The sequence below is a fragment of the Columba livia genome, chromosome 8, assembly GCF_036013475.1.
Source record: "Columba livia isolate bColLiv1 breed racing homer chromosome 8, bColLiv1.pat.W.v2, whole genome shotgun sequence".
NCBI lineage: Eukaryota > Metazoa > Chordata > Aves > Columbiformes > Columbidae > Columba > Columba livia.
Window position 1 is genome coordinate 29,714,445 of NC_088609.1, and position 17,585 is coordinate 29,732,029.

The 17,585-nt window shown below is 38.5% G+C and overlaps 1 protein-coding gene across 2 annotated transcripts in view; it reads right to left on the reverse strand.

Moving 5' to 3' along the window:
* AK5 (adenylate kinase 5) overlaps positions 1-17,585 on the reverse strand; it is a 90,522-nt gene that overhangs the window by 45,704 nt on the left and 27,233 nt on the right. The window lies entirely within an intron of this gene.

The window sequence follows — 17,585 nt, forward strand, 5'->3', positions numbered from 1 at the left end:
TCATTCGGTGCATGGTCCCCTGTATAAGAGTCACTATTTTCAATCATTCTGTATCATCAGTGTAATATGTTTAGAACATAGAATGAATCCCAGGGCGAAAAGCATTACACCAGCGATTGCAAGCTCAGGAACTTCAGTGGGCTCTTTCTTCTAAGTTTGAGACTGTTGAGTACCTTTTCAGATGTCTTGCCAATACCTGCCTGTCTCATGGTAAAAATAGGCAGGGAAAAGCCATGGAGAGAGACGTCCAAACCCTACCAGGAACTTTGCTGCAGAAGCTAGCTTTTATAGAGATGAAGCTGGTTTCCAAATATAGCATGATACTTAATGAGTTAATTTTATAGAGATACTGAATTGCTTGTCTAACACCCACCATTGCAAAAATCAGTATCACTCTTTTCATTACACCTTATGATGACTTATGTATTATCTATATTACTTAAGCTGTTCTGTCACTGGTAATGAAATTTGTGTTCTTATGGAATTTTCCATCAGCAACTAAAGGTAAACTCAGAGGATAATACCAGCCCAAGAACAATTACTTAGAGTGGCAGATGTCAGAAATAGCTCAAAAATAAGGAAAGAACATCAAAGAGACAAACAATGATTCTACAAACTGGGTCTGTGTGAACAAAAGAAAATGGAAGCTTGTGGGAGGCCAGAGTATACTAGAGAGAGGCAACCATTGCGGAAAGTTTGCTGCCAGAAGCTTGACTGTCAACACCCGTCCAAGTGCTCAAATCTAAATTGGTGTTAGTCCCAATTTAAATCTTTAAGGTCTTAATATTTAGGTCTGTGCTTAGCTCAGCCATAGAGTTCATTTCCATAACAAATGAGCTTACTATAATTATCAATACATGGAAGTTTCTGACTGGTTCTTGAACTGGAGTTTCTGGCTCTGCCCCTGAAGTTCATACTGTGATGCAGCACAGCTGTCCATCTGTCTGGACAGACATTTAGCTATTACTGAGGAGTTCTTTTGCCATTCAGTGCTAATCAAAACTCAAAGCATTAGTTTTTAATTATAAAGCAGAAATGTGTTTACCTAGTAGAAGGATTATATCTTGTGTTAAAACTGAGGCTTGTGGAAGAACAGGTCTTAAATGAAACTGCTGGAAAATTCATTATCCATGCACAAAGAGCAGCTTAGGAACTTCCTAGTTGATAATTCACAGAGATAAATACTCTTTTGTTCTTCTGCACTGGTCTGTCTCCAAGGAAGTGCTGGGATATGCTCTTCTTCTGTTGCTTGTTGGCAAAAAATGTGTTTCATTAGATATGTTAGTGAAGATATCTATCTATATATATATATAATATGTTTGTGGGTACGTGTACACATAAAAAGCAACACATTGTAATCACGTTGTCTGATTGTTCCTGTGTAGGTCACACCGCACTTGGTGAGATGACAGGCTCGCTTTCTCGTTAGTAATGTTCCTCTGAATAATACAGTTTACCATGAAAAAACACATGATCAATCTCAAACGTTCTGAAGGTTCCAAGAATTTGAAACATCAACTTCCCCCATTCAAAGAACACCAGCTGTGCTTCAGTACTCCAGAAAATCTGGGCTTTGTAATGAAAGCCTATATTGTCACCCAAAGAAAACCAACTATTTGAAGCTTGCACATGGCCTCAGTTTTCCCCTCACAAAACGAGAATTGTAATTCCCTGAGCCGTAGGAAGGCAAGGTAGCTTTCACAGAGAAAATATTTTTGAAACAAAAATAAGTAACCATATGAGTTCTGTACTTCATTGAATTGCTAAACATTTAAAAATTAGATCCTTTGATTATTATTGGAGGATTGAATAAAACGTAAAAGCTACACAAATAACTCTATTCACAAAGAACAAACAGCAGTAAAACTTGTATTTTTTAACAGAATGTGTCTAAATCAATGGGTTGCTTTCCCTACTGAAAACAAATCCCTACTTGCTTCAGAACACAGCTCTTTGCAACTGAACTATCTACTTGTACTTTTATGGATGGCTCAGCTTAGAAATGTAATTTTATTAAACATGCCACTGAAAGCATCTGTAATACATGAGACACATTAACTGTATTGTTATCTGAACTGATACAATCTTTCCCAGTGATGCAGGAAGAAGCACCAGGTCTCTTCCCTGTGAGGTGAGTGGGGTTTGACGCCTGAACTCACCCTACAGCATTTCCCTCAGTGAGGCACTAACGGGGTTTTTGTACTTCGCTATCTCCATTCTGTCGGGGCAGGAAAAGTGAGGAAGGGCCTCAGAGGACAATTGAGAATTGCATTTCTTTAAGGAAACAGCTAAATCTCTGAGCCAGGAAAGGTTTCACGAACCTTTCCAAAGTACATTTGGGAGGCTATGCTTGGTAAGAATCCAGCAAAATCCTTCCCCTGCCCCACACATAACATGTGGAAGCTGCAGGGCAACCATCTCCATGTCGCTCCTGTGAGTGGTCCTGCTTCCAAGATTTATCTCTCTGTGACAAAGGAAAGTATGACAGGATTTTTCTATAATTTCTCCCCTCAGACAGTTCACTAACGGTGTTTCTGTGGGAGGAAGAGCTAATACAGCATCACTTGGGAGGACATGAGTTTCCCACACCCACACACTGCAGTTACACCACACACTGAGTCCCCACACCAGTTCAGGGAAACACATCCCAAGGATTAAAGCAAGAACAAGAATATATCTCTCAAGTCTCCAAGGTTTCCTTTTAGTTGAGTTTCAGATAGATTTGCTATGAAAGATAATAAGCAGAGGAACTGAGGCATGAAGGTGGAATGTTCAGACTGGGAGCTCGGGGGACATCTCCATGTTATAAAGTACTTTTAATGATACTCTTTAAAAAAAAAAAAAATGGGGGGACGACGACGTAGGGAATAGAGTTTTCATTGTAGCCTGTTCTCTAGTTCTAATATTTTCTATCTTTTATATCAAATACTCTGAAATATCAGAATATTTTTAATATTATATTGTTTTACATGCAGAAGGAAAACTACAACTGAAATTACACTAGAGCTCAGCAGTGATTTATAAAAAACCATGCAATTAGCAGCTGAGGTCATAAATTGGTATCAGAAATTAAGAAAGTGAACTTGAGATTTATATCACTATTGTTAAAATCCTAAGGAGTACTGTGAGTTATCTAAAATAAAGCACTTAACACCTTATTATTTACCACAGGAGTTACATAGAGGATATATAAATCATTGCAGAAGCCCCACACTTCTATCATTAGAGTTTCTCAAGCTCCACTTGTCATCCAAGTGTCTATTGCTATGAGTGCTCCTTGTAAACAGGCATGACGGTGAATGTTCAGCAGCCCTGAGTGGAGCTGACAGTTCTGTTGGGGATGCTGCTGGATATTGTATATCCCAGCCTCATTTACTCAAAACAGGTACAATTTGAAGCCACTAAGTAAGTAATTTTTGAATACACTAGGTGCACAGACAGAATCTAGTATGGAAAGAAAAAATTTAAATTAAACCATCATATTCAAAAACCATATTGCGGTAACATTACTGAGAACTGAAATGACCCTCAAAAAGAGTAAATACACCGTTATTATATAACGGAAACCAACAGCTAATTTTAACTCCTTATACCACAAGTGTGAAAATACGAACATGCACACAGCTCAAACCTGTTCTGCTCCTCTAGAAACAAAGAGATGGACCCTGAATAGATTTAGGGATTTTGTTATAACTGATATGAAATGCAAAAATTATGTCAGATCCAGCCTGTTCCCACATCAGTACAAAAGAGGATACCTTGGGACACTTGTATTTCAACTGCTTATCATCTCCCTTTCTATTAATTTGGCAGTACACAAACAATACAAGACTTGGGTTTTTTGTTCTTAAAGTGATTTTCTATTATTTCACGCTAAACCTAGAACTCAGTTCCATGGCACACGAGTGTGGAGATGTTATGACAGCTTAATTCCCCTCACGGTAAAACACTGTTGAGCCAGTATCTATACTTGTAATATGGAACAGCATGACACCAAGTAAATAGTATGTCTGATCCGAAGAAGCAATTAACAGTAAGCAGAAGTAATAGCCTGTCTTTGTAGGTTTATGTGGAGTAATAGCTTTTGATAGGCAGAAAGAGGTAGAAGTTCTATCTTTATGCTGTGATCATGTTGAGCAACATCCTGACTTACATCAGTTTTCAGCTGTTAAAAATGAGTGCCTCAGGCAACGTGGTGGCAAGAGTTGATGGGAAAGACACCATGCAATTATGGGCCCTTGTAGAGCAGAAAATGGGCAAATTGGAAGAGAGCTGGATTTGACTGGGGGGGGAGGGGAGAAATCAATAATTTGGTGGCATCATTGGTCAAAAATTAATGAACTGGGGGGAAAGCAATTACTTGTTTGGTAGGGAAGCTGATGGAGGCAGAGTGGTGGCACAGAGTGGGTTTGGAACACGCATACTTTTCATAACGCTAAGATGCAAAGCCTGTCTGTCTGAGCAGATATTTAAGAGCACTGGATGGTTATTTTTTTCCCCAGGAAGGAGGGGATGGCTCGTGACTGTTATGTGGGAAGCACATATATTGCTGCTTTATTTCTGAAATAATTTTTATCATGTTTTCCATTTCTTCAGAGGGGCTCTGAGCTTCCAGTACAGGTTGTCATAGAACAGTTTGGGGTGTAAGGGACCTTAAAGATCACCATCTAGTTCCAACCCTTCTGCCATGGGCATGGACACCTGCCACTAGACCAGGTTGCTCCAAGCCCATCCAACCTGACTTTGAACGCTTCCAAGGATATGGCATCCACAGTTTTACTGGGCAACCTGTTCCAGAGCCTCACCACCCTCATAGTCAAGAATTTATTTCTTATCTCTAAGCTAAATCTACCCTCTTTCAGTTTAAAGCCATTACTCCTTGTCCTATTATTCCATGCCCTTGTAAAAAGTCCCTCTTCAGCTGTCTCGTAGGTACCCTGAAAGGGCTGCTACAAGGTCTCTCTGGAGCCTTCTCTTCTCTAGGCTGAACAGCCCCAACTATCTCAGCCTGTCCTCATAAGCGAGGTGCTCCAGCCCTCTGATCACCTTCATGGCCTCCTCTGGACTCGCTCCAACAGGTCTGTGTCCTTATGCTGAGGGCCCTGGGGCTGAACACAGTACTCCAGGTGAGGTCTCACAAGAGCACAGTAGAGGGGGACAAACACCTCCCTCAACCTGCTGGTCATGCTTCTCTTGATCGTCCTCCACTAACTTTTTAAAGCTGAAGTCAGTTTAACACAGATGGTAATAAACAATTCAAAATGTTTCAGCCATTTCTCTACGCTGCTATGACTCCCACAATAAATATTCTATTTCTCTCTGGAGTTGTCATCAGGAAACAGAAATTAATTAGGCAGCAAATGCATTAGTTCATATTGTATTAAAGGGGCATGATTTGCAGGTGTTTGTTCTGCATTATCTAATTTCTTGACTTCTAGAAGTAACTTTTCAACCTAAAAACGCATCCAACATCTCTACATATAAACTCTCTATGCATTTTCACTTTGCAAACGATTAAAAAACCTGCACCTGGACACACATTACATCTGTCCAGCAGCTTCTATAGCAAAGTCAACTACATTATTTTTGAACATTAATTAAAACCAAAGAGATGCTTTAGCACATGCACATATTGAGACCTTTATTACCTTGAAAGCACAAACACTCATTTTAAAAAATAAGCATTCCGCTGTTGGATCAATTTTCACTGTGCATTTACTTTTTAAAGGAAATTTCCTTTAAAGAGGCAAACAGTATTACAAAGAAACAGAAGAGTGTTGTTAAGTATAAAGGCAGATCACTACTAAAGAGCTTGAATGGAAAACTGAATTACAGTCTAAGTAAGGAGATGCTCCAGGATTTATTTGCTACTTAGTTCTTGTAGAACCCAGGAAAATATTCAGCCTGAGGGACAGAAAAATCTTACTCTCCCCTCCACTGGCTCTAGAATAAATTGTTTGAGTTTTACCTTAATGCACCTAACCCTAAAGGAAGGGAAAGACATTATTGGTTATAGAGAATCAGGTACGACTGGATGCTGTCCTCACCAAAACAGCCCTCTGTGTCTGAAATTGCAATATCTTGCTTCCCTCTTATGTCACTGGAGCTCACAGTGATGCTGCCAATTATGAGGCATTACTGTAAAATGCAGTATTTTGAAACCTAGACAAAGGGCAGAGCAGTACAAAAAGTTGCACGAAGCTCAGTCAATAACAGCTGTAGTCGTCAATTTGCTCTATGAAGCTCAGTGATGTTACAGAAAGATCTAGAATCACCTCTCTTCCCCAAATGCTTTTGGTTTTTTCATTCCGCAGAAATGATGCTTGTCCTCTAGTGTTTTTTGTTCTATCTTTATCTAGGAAGACTTCTGATGGGGTTTGGATGTGTCCTCATTCTTCAGCAGTTCCTGGGAACTGATCCTATTGCATATAAACCAAGAGACTCTTGGGGAATAAACCAGTTAAGGATCAGTTGCTATACCATAATTCCCCTATTTCCTCCAGTACCACATGAGACAAGTACTGGAATATTCCCATTCCCGGGGCACCCATTGAAATAGCTCTGACTACTAATATGTTCAAATAAACGCTTTCCTCAATACCTTTAATTTTTAGCATTGAGTGAAACAGCACTTCTCAGAGGGAATGAGCCCTAAAGCTACGAGACATTAACCACTATGTTTGCATGTAGAGAGATTTCTCCTGAATTAAGTTTTTTTTTTAAAAAATATATGTTTTCCCCTGCCTGTAGTGGTCTTGGAGATCCCGTGTCACTCTCCTTTCTGTTTAAAACAAAACCAATACATTTTCTAGCATCAGCTTCCAGAGCACATACAGATCACAGACCGGCACCCCGACTAAATATGTAGCAACACTGGTTTCCCAGAAAAGGTCCATACAGGCAACAACTGTAATTCAAATAAGGCAACTAAAACAAATTTTAGAAAAACTCAGAAATAAAAGACATTGCTCCCTATAAATATTTTCTTCCAGTGATAGTTTACGCTTTGCCTCAATGAAAAGCATTGATGCTGCTGCCAAATACACCATATATTTCCCTTTCAAGATCAGGAGCATTTCTCCTGCTGGCTTCAGTAGCAGAGATTCTGAATGAAAAATACTAAAATATTGTAGGCTTCTCTTTTACCATTAGAGGATGTCATAACAACTATTACCAAAACAATGACTTTCGCTTATGTATCATCACAGATTTCTAAGGAAGAATGCTACCAACTGAAAGCTAACAAGTCCTGTGTTAATTTCAGCTGCAAATTTAAATAGTTAATAAAGCATGAGAACTAATTACTCAGATGCAAGAACAAGCATAGTATATCATAGTATATCAGTACATCACTATATCACACACTTAATCATTAGCTGCTGTGGGGTTTTTGTAGGCAAAATCTGCATTTAATTCAGGAAATTATTTTATATTTGTAGGCATCTAAGACCTTAGCAAGATAGCAATAGTTGTAGTTATTCAAAGTGGAATTTGAAACTATAAGAACTAGAACATTTGAAAATTATTAGCTTTTCTGTTTCCCTTGGAAGACAAAAATGAATTTTACTTTCCAGCTAATCAGCTCCTGTGTATTTCAATAAATTCTGACCCAGGATAAGCAGTATTTTTAGTGGTGGTCTCCACATTAATCAAGTCTGTAAATGGCATTGGGATCACAGAATCCCAGAATGTCAGGGATTGGAAGGGACCTGGAAAGCTCATCCAGTGCAATCCCCCCATGGGGCAGGAACACCCAGATGAGGTTACACAGGAAGGTGTCCAGGCGGGTTGGAATGTCTGCACAGAAGGAGACTCCACAACCCCCCTGGGCAGCCTGGGCCAGGCTCTGGCACCCTCACCAGGAACAAGTTTCTTCTCAAATTTAAGTGGAACCTTTTGTGTTCCAGTTTGAACGCATTACCCCTTGTCCTGTCATTGGTTGTCACCAAGAAGAGTCTGGCTCCATCCTCCTGATGCTCTCCCTTTATATATCTGTAAACATTAATGAGCCACCCCTCAGTGTCCTCTTGTCCAGCTCCAGAGCCCCAGCTCCCTCAGCCTTTCCTCATACGGGAGATGCTCCACTCCCTTCAGCATCTTTGTTGCCCTGCGCTGGACTCTCTCCGGTAGTTCCCTGTCCTGCTGGAACTGAGGGGCCCAGAACTGGATCCTTGATAATAAGCCCTCCCTTGGACATCTTGAGCTGAAGAGTGTGAAATTTTGATGAAGTAAATTATTTACCTCTAGAAGCATGACTCATACCAAACTCAGAATAATATTCAGCAAATGTCAGTTTGAGTTCTGGATGGGCTCATAAAACCAACTTCCAGTTGCGCTGCCTCAGGAAGGACACAAATTTGTTTCCTGCAGCAAGAAGTGAGTGCACCGCTATTTTAATTTCTGTACCAGAAAGTTCTGGTTAGCTGTCTGAATTACTGGAGCATGTTGTTTCGGAGCACAAAGGAGACTATTTGATTTATAAATGAAAGCTGGCAAGCTAAGGAGATCCTGACAGAAACTATTGCTTGAGTCACCGCGGAATATGACATTTTTGCATCTAGCATGTATTTTTTCGAAACAAATGTAGGACAAAATCCCATGTGATTATGTAGGTTGAAAGTATTTTTAAAATATCATAACAAATAAGTGGATGAAGTGGAACGGATCACCATAATTTAGTTAACTTTTCAAAAGCTTTTGACAATATTTCTATCCAGAGACTATTAAATGAAACATAATTTTACAGAAGCGCTAAATAATAATAATGGGGTTATTTTTTAAAAAAGCATGAGAAATGTCCAAGGTATGTGTTGACAACAAGTAGTACAGAAAATGGCCACTAGGAAGGAAATAGAAAGTACAAATCAGAAAACTAGAGCAGCTCACCCTGACTAGGGAAATGAAGTCTGAGAAGGGACAGGGATGTTGGCAAGAAATGCACGTAATGAGACAACAGTGTGTTGCAGGAGAAAGATGAAAAAACAAACAAATAAACCAAAAACACCAGAAAGAAAGATCAAAATGAAGCCTCCACAATGTTTTGTTAAATATAATTTCATAACTCTACCTTTGGCTGTCCACTACCTATTCATTTGAACAAAGTGAATTACAGAATACCTGAAACTCTAACACCTGAGGTCTTATATCATAGTATTAACATATTGCTGAGACATCAATAATTTATTGCAAATGCAAGCTAAACAACCTACATTGAGTATTTACACATTATCTATAAAAACTGACATAACTGCATCACAGCATTTCTCACATTGTGGTTGTTTTCAATGTCACCTTGTGAGACAGGAGACGAATACCTGTGAAGCTTCTACCTTTCCGTTTGCTGCCTTGTTCCAGTATGTGGGGTTTTTTTCTGTCTGTTTCAACCCTTGGATATTATAGCAGAATAATCTGTCTTACAGCTGTACAGTGATATTAATTTCTACTGGAATTCTGGCAAAACATGGCAGGGAATTACAAAATGAAGTGTTCTCAAAGGCTCTGCTTTTGTAACATAAGTCAGCTCAAAGCATAGGGAAGCTGTACCGCTTTCTTTCAACTTTCGCCAGTGTTGTATTACTGTCTAGAACTCCAATGGTGCCTAGAAACAGCTACTTAGAACATTTTAAAATTACCCACTGTTTTTTATTTACCTTAATATAATGAATGCTTGATCTATGTTTGCCTTTCTTCTATTATTAAAACTTTGCTATTGATAAAATTATTGTTAAAACCATTCATGTCACCCAGACAAAGTGAACAGCATAGGCTCTGACATGCTTATAGATCCTAGAAAACAGGTTTGGTTTGGATTCAGGATAGGCTTTAGGAGAATGCATGGACTTGATTGTATTTTCTGCTTCTAAAGAGTTAAGGAACAGCTATAGAATTATGATTTAAATGCATGTTTATGTTAGCAACTGAAGACCAGTATAAGCTTATGGAAGCACTCTTTAAAGCAACTTAAAGTGTAACCAGATATTCCTGCATGCTTCTAAGACACAAACATATATGACATGAAAGAAATGTGATAAATTCTAAAACTATCTATACATCTTCTTGGTCAAAATACTCTGAAAAGTTGCAATGAAAATGATTATAAGAAATTTAGTCTTTATTTTTAATATAGTCAGTAAATGAAAGAAGTGTTAGGATGCAACTTATAAGGGTTGAACAAGTTTATTATTGAGTTTATGATGTGTAGTTTCAATTAATTTGATACTAGGCTTAAATATATCTTTTACCGCATTTTTTCTGTTTAAGATTCTAATTAAACAAAAGACATTCTAGAAAATTAAGATTTCTTTACTTTTGCAGTAAACTTACTTAGAGTTGATTAAAAGAATGTGCGAATACATTCCAGTATTTTTTGCTTACAGAAGGGACTGGGGGCGATTTTAGGTTCCCGCTCTCCTATCACATGCTTTAAGCTGTACCGAGATAGAAAACTAAGTATTTTAAATATTCATTTCTAGAACATTTTTGTTTTAATTCTGACAAGATGGCTTGGATAATCTGACAGTAAAAATCTTTTTAAACAGAAAATAATTTCAGATCATCTTAAGCCTAAAACTCCTAACTCTGGCATCCTCCGTCTACCCGTTCCATTTTTAAGTAATACAACAGACGGCATCGCACTGTGCAGACAATCATATTCAGTTGGTGGGTCTTACCAAACATATCCTAATTAGTAATCATTAATACAATTCCAGTTATCTCCTTTTCTATATCATAAATCTTATTAGATCTTCTAACTCTTATGGAGCATTATATCAAGGGTAAATGTTTTTTTTTCATTCTAAGGGACACAGTCTTCTCAAATGGGCACAACAAATGTTAAGTGGCAAGTATCAACACTCAGACTCACTCTAGAAGCAGACTTGCGATAATTTATAGAACAAAGACAAGATTGTGGAGTTTTCAAGACAGTTCAGATATTCTAGTTCTTAAAACTAGTTTTCAAAATTTCAAGTAGAAACAATGACTACATTCCATGCAGTCATTATTGCTGAGGAGGAAAGGAAAAGTTCCCTTAGTGTAGACTCTAGTGTTCTAGCTCCCAGAAGCTTTAGGAAGTCACTGTCTGAACTTATCATAGAATCACAGAATGTCCTGAGTTGGAAGGGACCCACAAGGATCATCAAGTCCATCTCCTGTTCTTGCATAGGATAAACCCTAAATCCACACCATAACAACCCCTAAATTCACATCTGTAATCTCTTATTGAGTTCTATTAGTTTTGAGATTAGTCTATACTGCAAAAGAAAAAAAAATAATTTAGAGGTAGATCCTATTTGTGAAGTTTACTCTGTATTAAAATTATGTCAAGGGAGTAGGGGAATTGACTAAATACAGATACCTCATCAAGCAAAAATTCATGTGGACCAGTCTACACTGAACAAACTAGATCCCATTTCCTTCAAAAACCTCCTGTCGGGCCTTAGGATGTTGCTGACTTCCTCCATCCGCCACTGTGGAGAGCAAGAGTCTGCAGAGAGCCCATCTATAGATGCTGGCTCTGCAAGTAACTGATGTTGCACACCAGCTAATTTTTAACTGATTCCCTGATGTGAAATCAACACTCTTTCGCCTTATGTAATGAAGAACCTAAGTACTTGTCTGTGATTTAATTTGCAAAAGGCTTCCTACATACCCATCTCTCAGAGCTGTGCAACTTCTGTAAATACACAGTCACCGAGGTAGAGAGTGACTCTATCTACATAGTCACGTCCCATCCTTACTCCAGTGAATAAATTATTGCAAGCTTCTATCCCTGCTTAAGACTTTTATTTGTCCTTTTTCATACTCAAGCCAAGTCGTGCACTCAAAAAGGGCTAGATTTACGTCTTGTTTCATGCTTTCAATGTCTGTAATTTTCTAGTGAATCTTTTTTCAGGTCACTTTTTTTTTTTAATCAGCGAAGTTCACCATGCTTGTGTAATTCATGGGGAAAAAGGAATTTTACAATGTTGTTTGAACTTGGCTCAATTTAAAAAGAGCAACTGTAACCTTTAACTTAAAGAATAATTAATATTTACGAGGTAAATTGTTGTCCAGCCTCAACAAGAAGCTATCAAATAAATTCCATTGAAAGTTCTCTCTAACATGTTGTTCTCTCTAACTGGTTGTTAAGCTAAGAGTTTTTTAGTAGAGACATCTTTCCAAGAAACACAGACATGGTTCCTGTTACCAAGTCCTAACATAAGCGATGAAAGAATATCCAGTTACGTTTAACTTATTCTGTATTATACTCACCCTACTGAATGTAGCGATTTTTCTGAGGAGTGGTCTCCTGGCTGTAGTTCAAGGATATAACGAATAGTTGTTAAAACCAAACTCATTTCAGAATTCACATGGCTCCTGACCCTCTTTCTAAAGTTCAAGAGATATAAGAGAACACAAATTGCATAAATAAAGAAGAGCCTGTGTTCACAGTGCTGGAATTGAGCTCATTTGTGTCTTGCACCCCGTGAACCGAGTCAGAGGTGAAAGCTAAAGTACCCACAAAACCTTTAATGGCCATTACAGCAGACTGAGGTAACACACATGGCCTGAGGGACAGCAGAGATAATGTTCTTGTAAAAGAAACAGAAATTAGATGCCTGTGGGTTATGCGAATCTATATTATGTAGAATTTATACAGTGAAATTCTTGCACTATGGTGTAGATAGAAAGAAGATTACTTGATTTTTTCAGTGTATTAAGGACCGATAAATTTAATAACCAACCTGACTAAAAACTTCGTTGCCAACGTTCCATGTTCCCTTTTAATGTCTCTTCAGTAGAGCAGACCAAAAAAGCATGGAAGGCAGAACACCGTAGGAAAGCAGTGAAAAGCATATTTTAATATTGCCTAACTGGCATTTTGCAGTGGTAGGAGAGGGAGATAAGCATTACAAAAGCTATAGTGTTACCAAAACATAACGGATGGTAGAATGCAATGAAGGATAAGACCTGACATGCTAGCCAGTGCAGAGAATTCTGAGGTACCGGTATTGAAAACGTGAATGTGAAGCTTCAATTTGACATTCTGGTTAAAGATAGGAGAAGTAATCCAGTGGAGGATATAATGAAAAATAGTTAAGATTGCCTAAAACCAATGTAATTTCAGCAATTATATTTTTAACAAAACAAGTCAAGGGGTAACATATGTATGAACAATCCTAGATATATAAGTAACTTATCACAGCAAGTTACAGTGAAAACATTCCAGGTTTTACACATTAAGTCCTCTATTTGCTATAGCATGACTGGCATGAATGACCATCTTGTTGGCATAAAAAGAGATTAACCATTGAGAATTAAGACACAGTTCTTCCTTCACAGAAAGTTACAATGGTAATGGTGATTGCAGTGTTATAGACATGTCTTGTGAGGCTTCTTTTCCCTTTTTATTATTGAAGTAGACTACTGAATTGCAGAATGTGATACAGTGACAACAAAGTGAGCAGTTATATTCACTGGCCACTAGTGAAACAAACTGCAGTCCTGCATCAGATGGAAAGGTGCAAATGTTAACCCTGGGAGTAGGATAACTGTGCAAGAGGATAAAGGAAAAATCCTTAGTTGTAGCAAAGATTAACTGCAGAGGATTCACAAGCGCGTCTTTGCCAAGAATTTTAGGTTGTGTCTACGTGATACAAGGCAATGATGTGCAGAGATGTTTGTGATAACACTAAATGATGTACCACAGTTACAAGGAATAAAATAGCCATCTTAGTGGCTACCCAATGTATAATTATGAGCAAATTCAAGAAGGATATATTACTTCATTGAGGTGCTGAGTTAACACAATAGCCATGTTCCCTAATTCTGAGGTGTTTCATACAGTTCTTCAAAACACTGTTAAGTAGATATTCTTCAGTAGTGTTAGGAAAAAAAAATCCTCCAAAGAGGCATCAGAAACACTGAAAAGCATAGAGCGGAAGCTATAGTTCTCACTTCAGTACTCTCTAGTGTGGTGTGTTCTCTGAGTCACATAATGGATGAGTAGCTCTTCAGCTTTCTCAGTTCTCCACCAACACTGCAGCTGCATCTAACTCTTGGCTTGTTGAGCCTAAATGCTGAAAAAAGACTCCAGAACACTAAAGAAAAATGCCAGAAGAGGTCCAGAAGACTAACTGCATCAGACTTTCTGATGACAGTCTGAGCATCTCTTCTCTGTTTTGACACTTACGTGGCTCCCTTCATTACAAAATCTGAGCATTCACAGATGTGAATAAGTTTATCTTTATGACGCATTAAAAATAAGAAAGTGTAATCTTTTATGTCCCCTCTCTTTCATGCAGTACATCTACAGGAAAGAAAGAACCGGAGCAAATGCTCGAATAATTATAGGAGGATGCTAGATTGCATGAGTAGAGGCCAGACCACCCAGTCTCATTTAACCCATTTGAATAAAAGTTGAGTATGGTTGGTATCAGAGCAAACATTCAGTTGCCATGTGCATAAGGAAATAGAAATATTTGACAATTTAAGATTCAGGAAATAAGGATGAAAAATACTGGAACTGCAATGCACGAGGCACGAGATGTAGTAACATTTTAATAGGACTGTGAGAGTGAGAGCTGAAAGACCATCCTGATTTTACTGATGTAGCGACTTGCATGAATCGATATCCAAATTTCTTCCATCAAATCACAGCAAAATGGTTTTGCCCATAAAATCAGAAATTCCCTGATTATAAACTTTTCACAGGGAAGATTTGACAGTGGTAATCAGAGCTTGAAATCACTAATGGAACTTCTGGCAGGAAAGTGGTGTTTTAACATTTATGTCAAAGCGTGGCTGAAATGCAGTTTTGGTTCTTCTGCTGGATGTTCACAAAATCAGGTGTGGTTAAGGATGTGCTTATGGATGCAAAGTATTCAATACAAAAGGACTTCCCAGAGGCAATGTATTTTTTCCAAGCCGGTTTCTTAATATAAGCCTCCTCTAAATGAGAAAAATTAATCTTATTTAAGCCTCACTTTAACTACAAAAAGGAAATAAGAAGCTAATATTCACCCAAAGGACACAGCTTAATTACCCTAAGATGAACTGTTTAAAATAACTTGAAGAATATGTAGGGCATGTTATTTTAAATATCTCTTATAGTTCATTTCTCTGCATGATAACTTGGCTTAATTACTTCTCTCAGTTTTAGCTTCAAATCTGTAAAAAAAAAAAATCTCTGTTAATTTTAAACACATATCAGCTTTCACTGTGCCAGAAATGGATAATCTGGGCTAATATGGTTGTCAGAAACAGCATTCCCTCTCTCTTTCTGGAGTTCCTAAATCAGCTTGGCCCATGTGCTCTTCAGTGGCCAATTCTACAGCCGGACTTGTCAAAGTTTATTTATTTTTTCAAACCCTACTTCTTCATTCAAACTACTTGGGGCACAGGGGCCAGGGCAGATTCCAAAAAGCTGTTATTTATTTAAATCATCGTGCTTCCAAAGATAAAGAAGAACATAGTGCTGCACCAACACTATTTACCTCAGCAAAGAATTTCCACCCTCAGGGTTTCTCTGCATGCTGTACGTACACACAGATGGCAAGTTTTCAAGCTTGGTCATTCTCTGGCAGACATTAGTATTTCTGATACACTTAACTTGTTGACATAAATTATATAATGAGAGGCTAAAATATTTTGAAGCTTAGAAAGCATATATGGTACACAAGCTTCCACATATGCAGAAATCACTCATCTGTCCCATATAAAATGTGCATATATTTATGAACAGTTTGTTTAGACACATTTCTACATCAATTTCATTCAAACACGGCAGTGATGAGAGCACGTTTAAACTTTCTCTAGTTCAGCAGTTCTACAGGAAACAGTTCCAGGTTCTTTCTCATACCCCAATTCTTTCTCATACCCCAATTCTTTCTCATACCCCAATTTTTCTGCAGAAGAGCTACCAAACATAGGAGAGACACAGAGACCCTTAATTTGCAATGACAGGTAGCTGACTTTGTGTCTGCAGAGATCTGGTTATCTATTCTAGGCTCCAACTTACATTTCATTGCTTTTAATCACCACAAAATGAAAAAGTGATAGCAATTATTTCCCATTCCACATCTCATTTTCTTTGTACAGAATTTTTCTGGTGATTATATAAGCATATACATCCATGGAGCCAGATAAAGATTGAGGAACCATGCAGCAAAACAGAGCGGGACTCTTGAACCTCAAGCAAAACCCCTGGTCCTGAGGTTCCCACAAATGGCTCCCTACATTTCTTTTTTGATTTGAAAAGTTCCTGAAGCACTGAAGTTCTGCTCCAGCAGATGTTCAGAGCTATCTGGCTTCCTCTTTGCACCCATTTCGGTCACGCCCAAGAAACCAGAAGTGCACTGAAGAGCCAGTGTAGCAGTCATGTTAAAAGCACATCTAACGTTCCTACAAGACTGAGCTCATGTTGGCTGTATTTTTAGAACAAATGAGAGGTATTTGAAAATATATTGGTGACACTGGGTCAATCGATGGGAAATCTCAGTTCAGTACCCTCTACAAAGCAAAGCAAGTTCAACCCCCATCTCTGACCTATGGGGACAAAGACTCAGAGGGGGCTAGGTTGGAGTGAAACCTTTTCTGTATCACTTTGCAGCCAGAAATGCAAGATCCAAGGCATCAGATGGCACGTAAATGAGATCCTGAGCCTGTAGCAGCAAAGCGAGAGCATGCGGGGGAGGTGGTGGCTAACAGTCTCTATTCCTAGCATTACTTCAGGGAAGGAGGGGTGGGATTTCAAAAATTTTCTTTTAACGGATTGTTTAACGCAAAACTGCTTGGATGAGAGCAAGTATCGCTACCAGAAAACAAGAGCAGCTAGTGATTCTGCCTTCTGCCAAACCTGATGCACGTTCCTCCACTGAGCAGATTCTCGGAGCTGGGTTCTGGTTTGGGAGAGGTGCCTGGCAGTGGTGCTCTCAGCACCTGAAAGCAGAGTGGAGGTTCCCATCGTGCCTTTGCCTAATAGTTTGCTATTGATAAGATCTGGATTGACCTTGAGAGTAGCCGAAAAAAACACAGGACTCGCATTTCTCTGGGAAGGGCCCCAGAATTGAAGGAGGAATGAGTAATTGAAAGACCTTTGGAATCAGCAAAACAAAACTCAAGTTGGACAACTCTATGATAGCACAGAAACTTTAGAAATTGATGATAACTGATATTTTCACCAGCATATTGGTAAATTACAGCCTGTAGCTAAAAATCAGTCAGTGTGCAATGCTATAGCAAAATCCCTTTTTTAACCAAATCAAGAGAAAAATTTATATAACACAGTTCCATGGGGAATTTTTCTGTGACAGTTGCCAGCCATTAGGCTTGTTTGATGCTAATGAGGGCAGACAGCTATAGAAGCTATTTCCCTCACCCACAACTATTTAACTTCTAAATTTGTGCTCAAAATTCATTTCCAGCTTCAGCTGCTTTTTCTGGTTTCTCTTTACTTCTCTGACTAATCTGAATGTCATTTTAATGTTTTGCACAGGCACAGTAAATTCCCTAAAAGGACAAGTGAGACAATGAAGATATCAGTGAAATCAGCATTTTATGCCACAGGGCTGTTTAAATAAGGTCCAGAGCCTTCTCTTAATGTT